The sequence below is a fragment of the Grammomys surdaster genome, unplaced genomic scaffold, assembly GCF_004785775.1.
Source record: "Grammomys surdaster isolate TR1022 unplaced genomic scaffold, NIH_TR_1.0 364, whole genome shotgun sequence".
Taxonomy (NCBI): Eukaryota; Metazoa; Chordata; class Mammalia; order Rodentia; family Muridae; genus Grammomys; species Grammomys surdaster.
The window spans coordinates 729,860-738,079 of NW_021604783.1; positions in this window are offsets into that span (position 1 = coordinate 729,860).

Genomic DNA, 8,220 nt, shown 5'->3' on the forward strand with positions numbered 1-8,220 from the left:
CATCTTGATCTAATTCCCTCCAGCCATGAAAGTGAGCTGCTGGGTTTACTGTTGGCCTGTGTGCTCCATTGTTTTGACTGGAGAGAGGCATAATATGACTTGGGTTCCTCATGCATAGCCTGGGAAGACCCTGGGAGAAATGCCTTTGGTGACAGGCTGACATGTCACCCCAGAGAATGTAATATATTCTGACAGGCAATACTTCCCCTCAACATACCTACAGACTTGTGCCTCTCTTGTACTCATTAAGTGACAGAGTGACAGACTAGAGATGAGGATTTAGAGTTTTTTAGTTTACCTCCCTGCTGTCTTTTAATTTTACGTAGAAAGAAATGAAGATCAATTTAGCAAGTTTAAACTGTACAGGGGAAATTGGTTTCTTCCACAATCCAAGACTATTCTCAGTGTTGAGGCACTGAGGTAGCTATGTGAGCCAAGCGCAGAGCAAGGACCAGGACCTCACCACAGCCCCATCCCCCTGTGCAACACTCCCTGCTGAGTCATGGCTTCCCCATCAATTAAGTGGGGATATGGCCACCTGCTCTGCCTATTCCCTGGGATTGAGGCAAGGCTCGAGTAAGATCAGGAACAAATGGGGGAAGCATTGGTAACACACGCACAAGATTACTAAGACGTTTGACTTATGAAAGTTCCCAAAATAGAAAAAGACAGGAGAGAAAACGGACAAGGGATATGGAGATGAGAAGAGGAGTGGCCAGCAAATACAAGACATCCAACTTCACAGGAAGCAACACCCTCAATACCTCAACAATACAGCTGCCTAAACAAAACTTGAACAATAGCGATAACCATGCTAACACAGAACAGGGAAATCTTCCGGTGTTCAACTCTAATAGACAAAGACTCACAGGCAACTAAGGACTGTTGAGGGCGGGAAAATTGCTCTCTCCCAAAGAAGAGCCCCTTAATTGATTACCCAATACAAATTGCTAACCTTGAAACCCACATACACACAAGCAGCACCAAATGAACTCAGCAGGTTGTGTTTATATATTTATAAATTTATACCTGTAACTAATAAATAGATACTATCGATTTAAGATAGAGTGAGGGTGGACATGGGAGGGGCTTAAGGGAGGAAACAGAATTGGGAAAGTGACATAGTTGGATTTTAATTAAAATTTAAAATTTTAAATAGCAATCTTTTTTTAAAAAAATAGAAAAGACTCAAATAAAATATACTGAATATTTTATTGTATTTTGTCATTTGTCATTTGTGGTTTGACTATGCCAATTTTGTTTGCTATCAATTTTTAAATATTATCATGATGCTGATTTTAACATTTCTTTCTCTGGCTTCCCTTACCCTGTAGGGAAAGTTCTTGAGGTTATGGGGCTCTAGAGCTTCCAACCAGCTCCAGGCTCCCACAGGTAAACCTGAGCATAGGCCCCCCCAAGCTCTATACGCTCCCTCCTTTTCAAGGACCCTCTCTGGGGAATTCACCACCTTAAGGTCAGAACTGTGGCAGAGTATTCCAGTCCTAAATCTGGACCTGTCTTTTAGAATAAAATGTATAGTTGTTTTCAGGGGGAAAAAAGTGGGTGTTTTGAGACAAGGTATATCTATATAGCCCTGGCTGTCCTGGAACTCACTCTGTAGGACTAGGCTGGCCTGGAACTCATCACATGGATCTGCCTGCCTCTGCCTCCTGAGTGTTGGGATTAAAAATGTGTACCACCATGCTTAACCTTGTTCTCATGGCCCTAGATAACTGCTAATGAACTGTAGGACGGAAGGGGCCGAGTTAGACAAAGAATCTAAAGACACTGTGGAATCTTCTGTGGAAGATCACATGAGCAGGTAATTTGTGAAGAAGTAGCTTTCTCCCTAGGTTTTTATCTGGGTCCCTCACCTTCCCTCCTCACCGTCAGAAGATTCCTGAGTTCCAGTGACCCAGCAGACTGGAAGAAGGCATATGGGGAGATCACACTTCCAATCTTTACCCAAGGTCTGACTGTTAAACAGTAACATTTAGCTTCTTCCCCAGATGACTGAAGGGGAGGGAGAAGTGGGAGAAAGGGGAGAAGCTAGTGGCTGGACCTAAACCTGAGAAATCCACGGAAGGTCTGAGCACAAGGGAAATGGAGTCTGACCCCTTTGCCTCTGATTCAGGACAGACTAGTGAGGCCCCAGTCTGCTACCCTAGGCCATGGCAGCAGCTATTTTAGGACATACCTATCGTGAATCTGCTCTGAATGTCGAGATGGCAGAGAATAATAAGGAAGTCACCCAGGTTTTCCTTAGTACTTGTTTCTCCACATTTGGACCTGACATGTTGTTTAATCTGATGTGTGCTGGCAGGCGTGCTTCCCATTTCTTCTTTCCCGAATGGTGCACTGCTTATCAGAGTCCATCTTGGACTTGAGATGTTGCTGCCTTCATTGTCAGCTGTCCGTTTGTGTTTCACAGATGTCTGCAGAGCTTCTGTCTGAACTTTCTGCCGTGTCCCTTTGTCTTCATGCACGGTATGACTCCATTATATGTGGACGGTGGCATGTTTCATTTGCGTAATTTTTACTATTTATTGATTATTTATTTATTTATGAGACAGGGTCTCACAGTGTACATCCAGTGACCTGGAACTCGCTACTTACTACATAGATGAGACTAGCCTCCAACTCACAGAAACATAGATATCCTATCTCTGCCTCTCGAGAGCTGGGATTGAAGGCATGTGCTGCCACATCAGGCTGTGGATTGTGTTGTAATCATTGACATGGCATTTCTGTGGTTTGTTTCTTCTCTGTTTTGTTTGTTTGTTTGTTTTGTTGTTTATCATTCATGTCTGAAATTCAGCATTGACTTTTGGGAAAAAGGCAGAAGACAGATAGAGACTAGCCTGGTAAGGACCCCTGAAACATCCAACCAAGGGCATACCTACTCTACTCCAACAAAGCCACACCTCCTATCCTTCCCAAACAGTTTCTCTAACTGGGAACCAAGCGACCAAACATGTAAGCCAATGGGGAGCAACTCTTATTCAAACCACCACAAGGATTATGATTTAAATCTTAACTGGCACCCTCCACCTCAGCGACCTTTCTTCCTGGGTTCTGCTGTCACAATGCCATTTGTTCTCCAGCTCAGAGCATTGGTAACCTGATAACACCTTTGATCTCTGTTCTCTATGCTTGCCTATTGTCAGGGGGCTGATAGCTTTCTCCTGTAGCAGGGCCCATACCTTTCATTGTTAGCGAATCTCCTGTCAAGGCCTTACCTCTTTGCAAGTTCCTTGCTTTAGAACTCCTTTTCTCCTGCCCCATTAGAGCAGTGATTCTCAGCCTTCCAAGTGCTGCAATCCCTTAATACAGTTCCTTATGCTGTGGTTTCCTCCAACCATAAAAAACAAACCTATATTTGTTGATACTTTCATAACTGTAATGTTTCTACTGTTATGAATTGTAAATATCTGGTATACAGGATATCTGATATACAACCCCTCTGAAAAAGTCATTCAACCCCCCAAAGTTGGTCTCGACCCCGAGGTTGAGACCCACTGTATTAGAGCATGCTCATCCACCTCCATCAGGGTACTCCATGCTTCCAACCACAAGAGTCCCATCAATCATCTCAGCCCAATGCAGACTTGTGACAGTAGCTGTCATCTCCTCTGAGTCAGCTGGATGTCCCAAACCAGATGAACACCCTCCCTTCCTGTCTTTTCCTTCTGTTTTTACCAGAGTGTGACATTGTGTCCTTATGTGGTGACTTTTCCACACCAGCGCCGTCTCTGACAGATTAAGAGTTGACATTTCCCAGAAGCTCCTTTGGGTTAATTTTGCAGGTATCTCAGCTTGTGGCATTATCTCCGAATCAACTGTCTCAGCTCCCTGCTCAGCTAGTTAATGAGGTGCTTCATAGCCTGACTTCAACATTCTGATTCTAACCCGGGATTTGCTGGCTGCAAACCCATGCTGGCTTATTTTCCTTCCCCATGCTTCTGCTTCCTCTTCAATAATCAAAGCTCACGCTAGTGCCTCCCGAATAGTGTTTATATAATAGTGCACCAACTGTGCTTGCAAAATCTTCAGAGCAGTGCCCAAAAGAGACTGAAAACGCTAGTAATTTTTACTTGTGTATTCATAGTTAGTACTTATAATAGGATACACAATGGCATGCAGACAGATTAGCTTTTATTCCATTGGCAGAATAGGGAGCCTTTTTAAGACTGTGTTTTGAATGTATTAATTTTTAGAATAGGTAACACATATGCCAGTTCAAAAGTATAAAAAGGCAAACCATGTCTCTCCTCCATCTCTTTAGCCATGTGCTTCTCCTTCCAAAGGAAAGGAGAATTCTGAGGCTTCAGAAGCTGCTTATTGACTGATGATGATTTTCACTGGGCTACAGTTTACTGGGGGTCTATTTTTCTCTATATCCCTATAAGTTTACTCTTTCTGTCCTTTTTGGTACTTCTGTTCCCCTCAGAAGACCTTCCTCAAACCTCTTCTTCACTAATTCTAGTGTTGCCCCTCATTGACACCCGTGGGATATATTCTAAGACCCCAGGACAATGCCTGAAGCCACTGATCATGCCAAACCTGACACAAAGTACACTTTCTCCTATATGTACATACCAGTGATCAGTTGGATTTATAAACGTGGCGTAAGCAGACATTGATAGCGATATGAATGAAGTCAAGTCATAGCAATAAACTGTAATAGTGACTTAAGTAGATGTAGTCTCTGTCTTTTGAAAAATCCAGACAAGAGCAGACGTGATGGAACAGATGTGATTGCTGTGCCTTTAGCACAGGAGGCTGAGGCAGGAAGGTGGTGAGTTGGAAGCCAGATTGAACTACATAGAGAACTCTTGTTTCAAAAGGGCGGGCGGGGGAGTCTGCCAAACACTATAATAATATCTTCAGGCAGCAGTCTACTTAGAGTAACAGAAAGCATGGGAGGTAGGGAATGGGTTGATGCCACTCACCATCTTGTTCTACACAATTAGGGTTAATGTCTTATCTTCTTTCCACCCCTAGAGATAAAGACATCCTTGAAGATAGACACATTTCTCTCTTAGGGTCTTCCCCCCCTTGCACTGTTGGGTTCTATCCACATGTCTTGTGTATAAATAATGCTCAATTTATGTTTCCATCACTCAAAAATGGATTTAAAAATCAGATGGTATATAAAAAGATGTAGCTACAAACTCCCCTAAGTAGCTTCACTCCTAATTGGGAAGAAGAGGTCTACAATGGGACAAATTTAAATATGGACTAAAAGAAATGATACAGAAAATTATTGTTCACTGTATTAGGTGGATAAATGGCTTGTGGAAATGGTTATTTTCTTTAGGTGATATGTAATGAAGAGTAAAGTTTCCTGTCTGCTGCTACTTATTCACAAATACACAGCAAAATGGCAGAAAGGGAGAAAGAGAAGATGAAGAGAAGAAGGAAAATAGGAAAAGGAGAACAAGAGAAAAGAGGAAGAGAAGAAAAGGAGGGGAAGGAGGAGGAGGGAAAGGAGAAGAGGAGGGGGAGAAGGAGGAGAAGGAGAAGGAAGAGAAAGAAGAACGGAGCAGACTGGTTAAGTACTGTGTTGCTTTGCACAAGGGAGATCATTGTGATGCTTTGAACTTACCTGTACATTGAAAAAGTTTCAGTAATAGAAACAAAATGGGAAAACCATGCATTGCTGACTTGAACTGAAGGAAGAGCTTAGGCCTCTCTTTCCTTGAATTTCTTCCTGGCTCAGGGGCCCTACTCTTCGTCTCAGAACCAGGGAATGGTTTTGGACTAGAATAATGGAGTCACTCATTTCCAGTGACACCTAATTCCCCTCACCGTGGGACGTGGAAAAGGCACTTGATCCAGGAGGCATGTGCTCACTGAAGCTGACTTCATGCTCTGGCACACAGTGCCCCTGGGAATGCTGCTTCATGGCTGGGAGCCCCAGCATCCACATCGTGGGTTCAGACATCAAACAGGAGGCAGATAGCCAGGGAGGAAGCAGCTAGGTCTCGCAGGGCGGGTGGGGAGCACCTGGCTTTCTGACCCTGCCTGCATTCCTGAGACACAGTCCATTTTTTCCAGCTCCTGAGGGATAAATGAAGCCCTGGGCTCCGGCTGTGGGGATTAGCTCTGCCTGTGTGATGGCTCAAAGAACAAGGGTTCCTCTGTTCCCCAGAGACGGCTAATAATATACTATATGTCATCTGCCCCTGTTTATCAGAGGAAGAATTCCATACCAAAAGAGCAACCAGTTTGCCTCTGAAAGCTGCCTCTTCTGGTGGAAGGAAAATTCTAAGTTTTTCTCTTTAGATAGACACCTTAAAATATATTATCTGATCTCCTTGTCTGCAATTCAGTAAACACATATTTAGAATAATCCATTAAAGCTTACACCTTAAGAAGATAATCATACCATAGTGCATTCAAATGGAGAAAACAGCTTACGTTTGACAAACTTCAGGGTGCCAAACACTCACAGTATGCCAAATACTTGAATATCCTATGGAATGCACCTAACTAGTCCACAAGATACACATAGCACTCTCATTTGGCAGATGAGAGAACAGGTCCCTGAAGTACAACATCCTATCCTGTGGTTTAGGGGTAGGTGACTGGGGTATATCTTAATCTCAGCCCCACGTTCTCTCTGTAGCAAGCCATGCCCACCACTGCTTTGAGCACATCTTCCCCTTTCTTCAGATGAATTCCTAAAGCACCAGCCTCTTGCTTCCTTACACACCCTCTTTATACTGCTTTTCTGGTGATAGTTATGGCTGCCATCCATGTTCCTCAGAACTTGTTAAGCGCTGTCCTCTGTCCCCAATGCTGCTCTCTTCACAGTCCCTGGAACCTTCCTCTTTCTCCCACCTTCAAATCCTTACATGTAAAGAAGGGTATTTAGCAAGTGACTTCTTGGATCCCTCAATGGGACCTTTTTGACTCCACCGTGCTTTCTGCTAAGCTTGGATCTACTTGATAGCAACAGGTGAGTCTGATGGCAAGAAGAAAAGATAGCTGACATTAGAAGATTAGTAGGTACAAGCAACCTGTGCAGAGTATTTCTCTTCTGTGTCCTGGGCATGTGAACGGCTCTGGTTATACAGACGATGGATGGCTACATAGGACAACTGCCACCCAACAAGGACTGCCGAAGAAGAAGAAACTGGAGGCACCCATCTCTCTACCTGTGTATGCTTCATGTCGATGACATAGCCACAGCCTCTTGCATTGTCTTGGGGTCTGTTGATGTTCCTTTGATGATGCCTAGCTGACCTATGTCTGTCTTGCCCACGTCTTTGTGGGATCTGAACAGGAGATACCATGGAAGCATGTGACAATATGCCACTGGGCGAGAAACTCAGAACCAGGAGACTATACTTTTCCAGGTGATGGGTGGACACTTCAGGACTAATGGTGTTAGAAAGAAGATGGACATTTCAGTCCAAACTAGAGCAAGAGGAGCCACAAGAAGGCTTCACTGTGGCCTGATGGCACAGGCTTCAGCGAGCCTCAGCACGCTCTCTCTCTAGATAGTCACTTCGTCTGCCCGGCCTCTCTGCTATGAAGTTGCCTAAATCTTGGAAGGGAATATCTGAAGGCTGAATGACTCACTGCCCACAACATGGCTTATGTTGGGGAAAGACTATCTTCCGATTCCACTGTATCTCCTTGAAGTGTCCTAGATAGGAAAGAACATACAGAGGATGTTTAATAATGGTCCCTATGAAGACTTTGGTCCTCCTTTCTCCCTTCTTCCCCTACCAGTGTATGGGTAGGCTGGGAGGGGACAGTTCTTATTCTTAAATGGTATATATTGGCATGCAGTTCTCTATTAAATGAACAACTGTGGCCCCATATAACTCAGACATTTGCCTCAAAGTCCGAGCCAGGAAACAAACAGAGGAATGGAAGTGGACAAAATTTTCAACTATACTTTAATTCTCTTGTTAAGGCTTAATTTTCCAGTCTTGATTTAGAAATGACAGCATCTGTTAGGCCATACCCAGCCCTCTTTCTCTTCAAGCCACTACTATCCCCCTCACCCCCCATCTAGGCTGGCAGCTGGCCTTTCATAATTGGTAATATGTCTTGATAACCACAGGCCCCTAAGCAGCTGTCACTGTGAAGACGGGCTGGTGGCATAGCTCCCTGTCATTAACTTGCTTGTTGGTCCTGCTAGTGCTTAAGAAAGGATTAAGTAAACAATGATAGTAATGAGACAGAAAGTGATGAGGGAAAGGA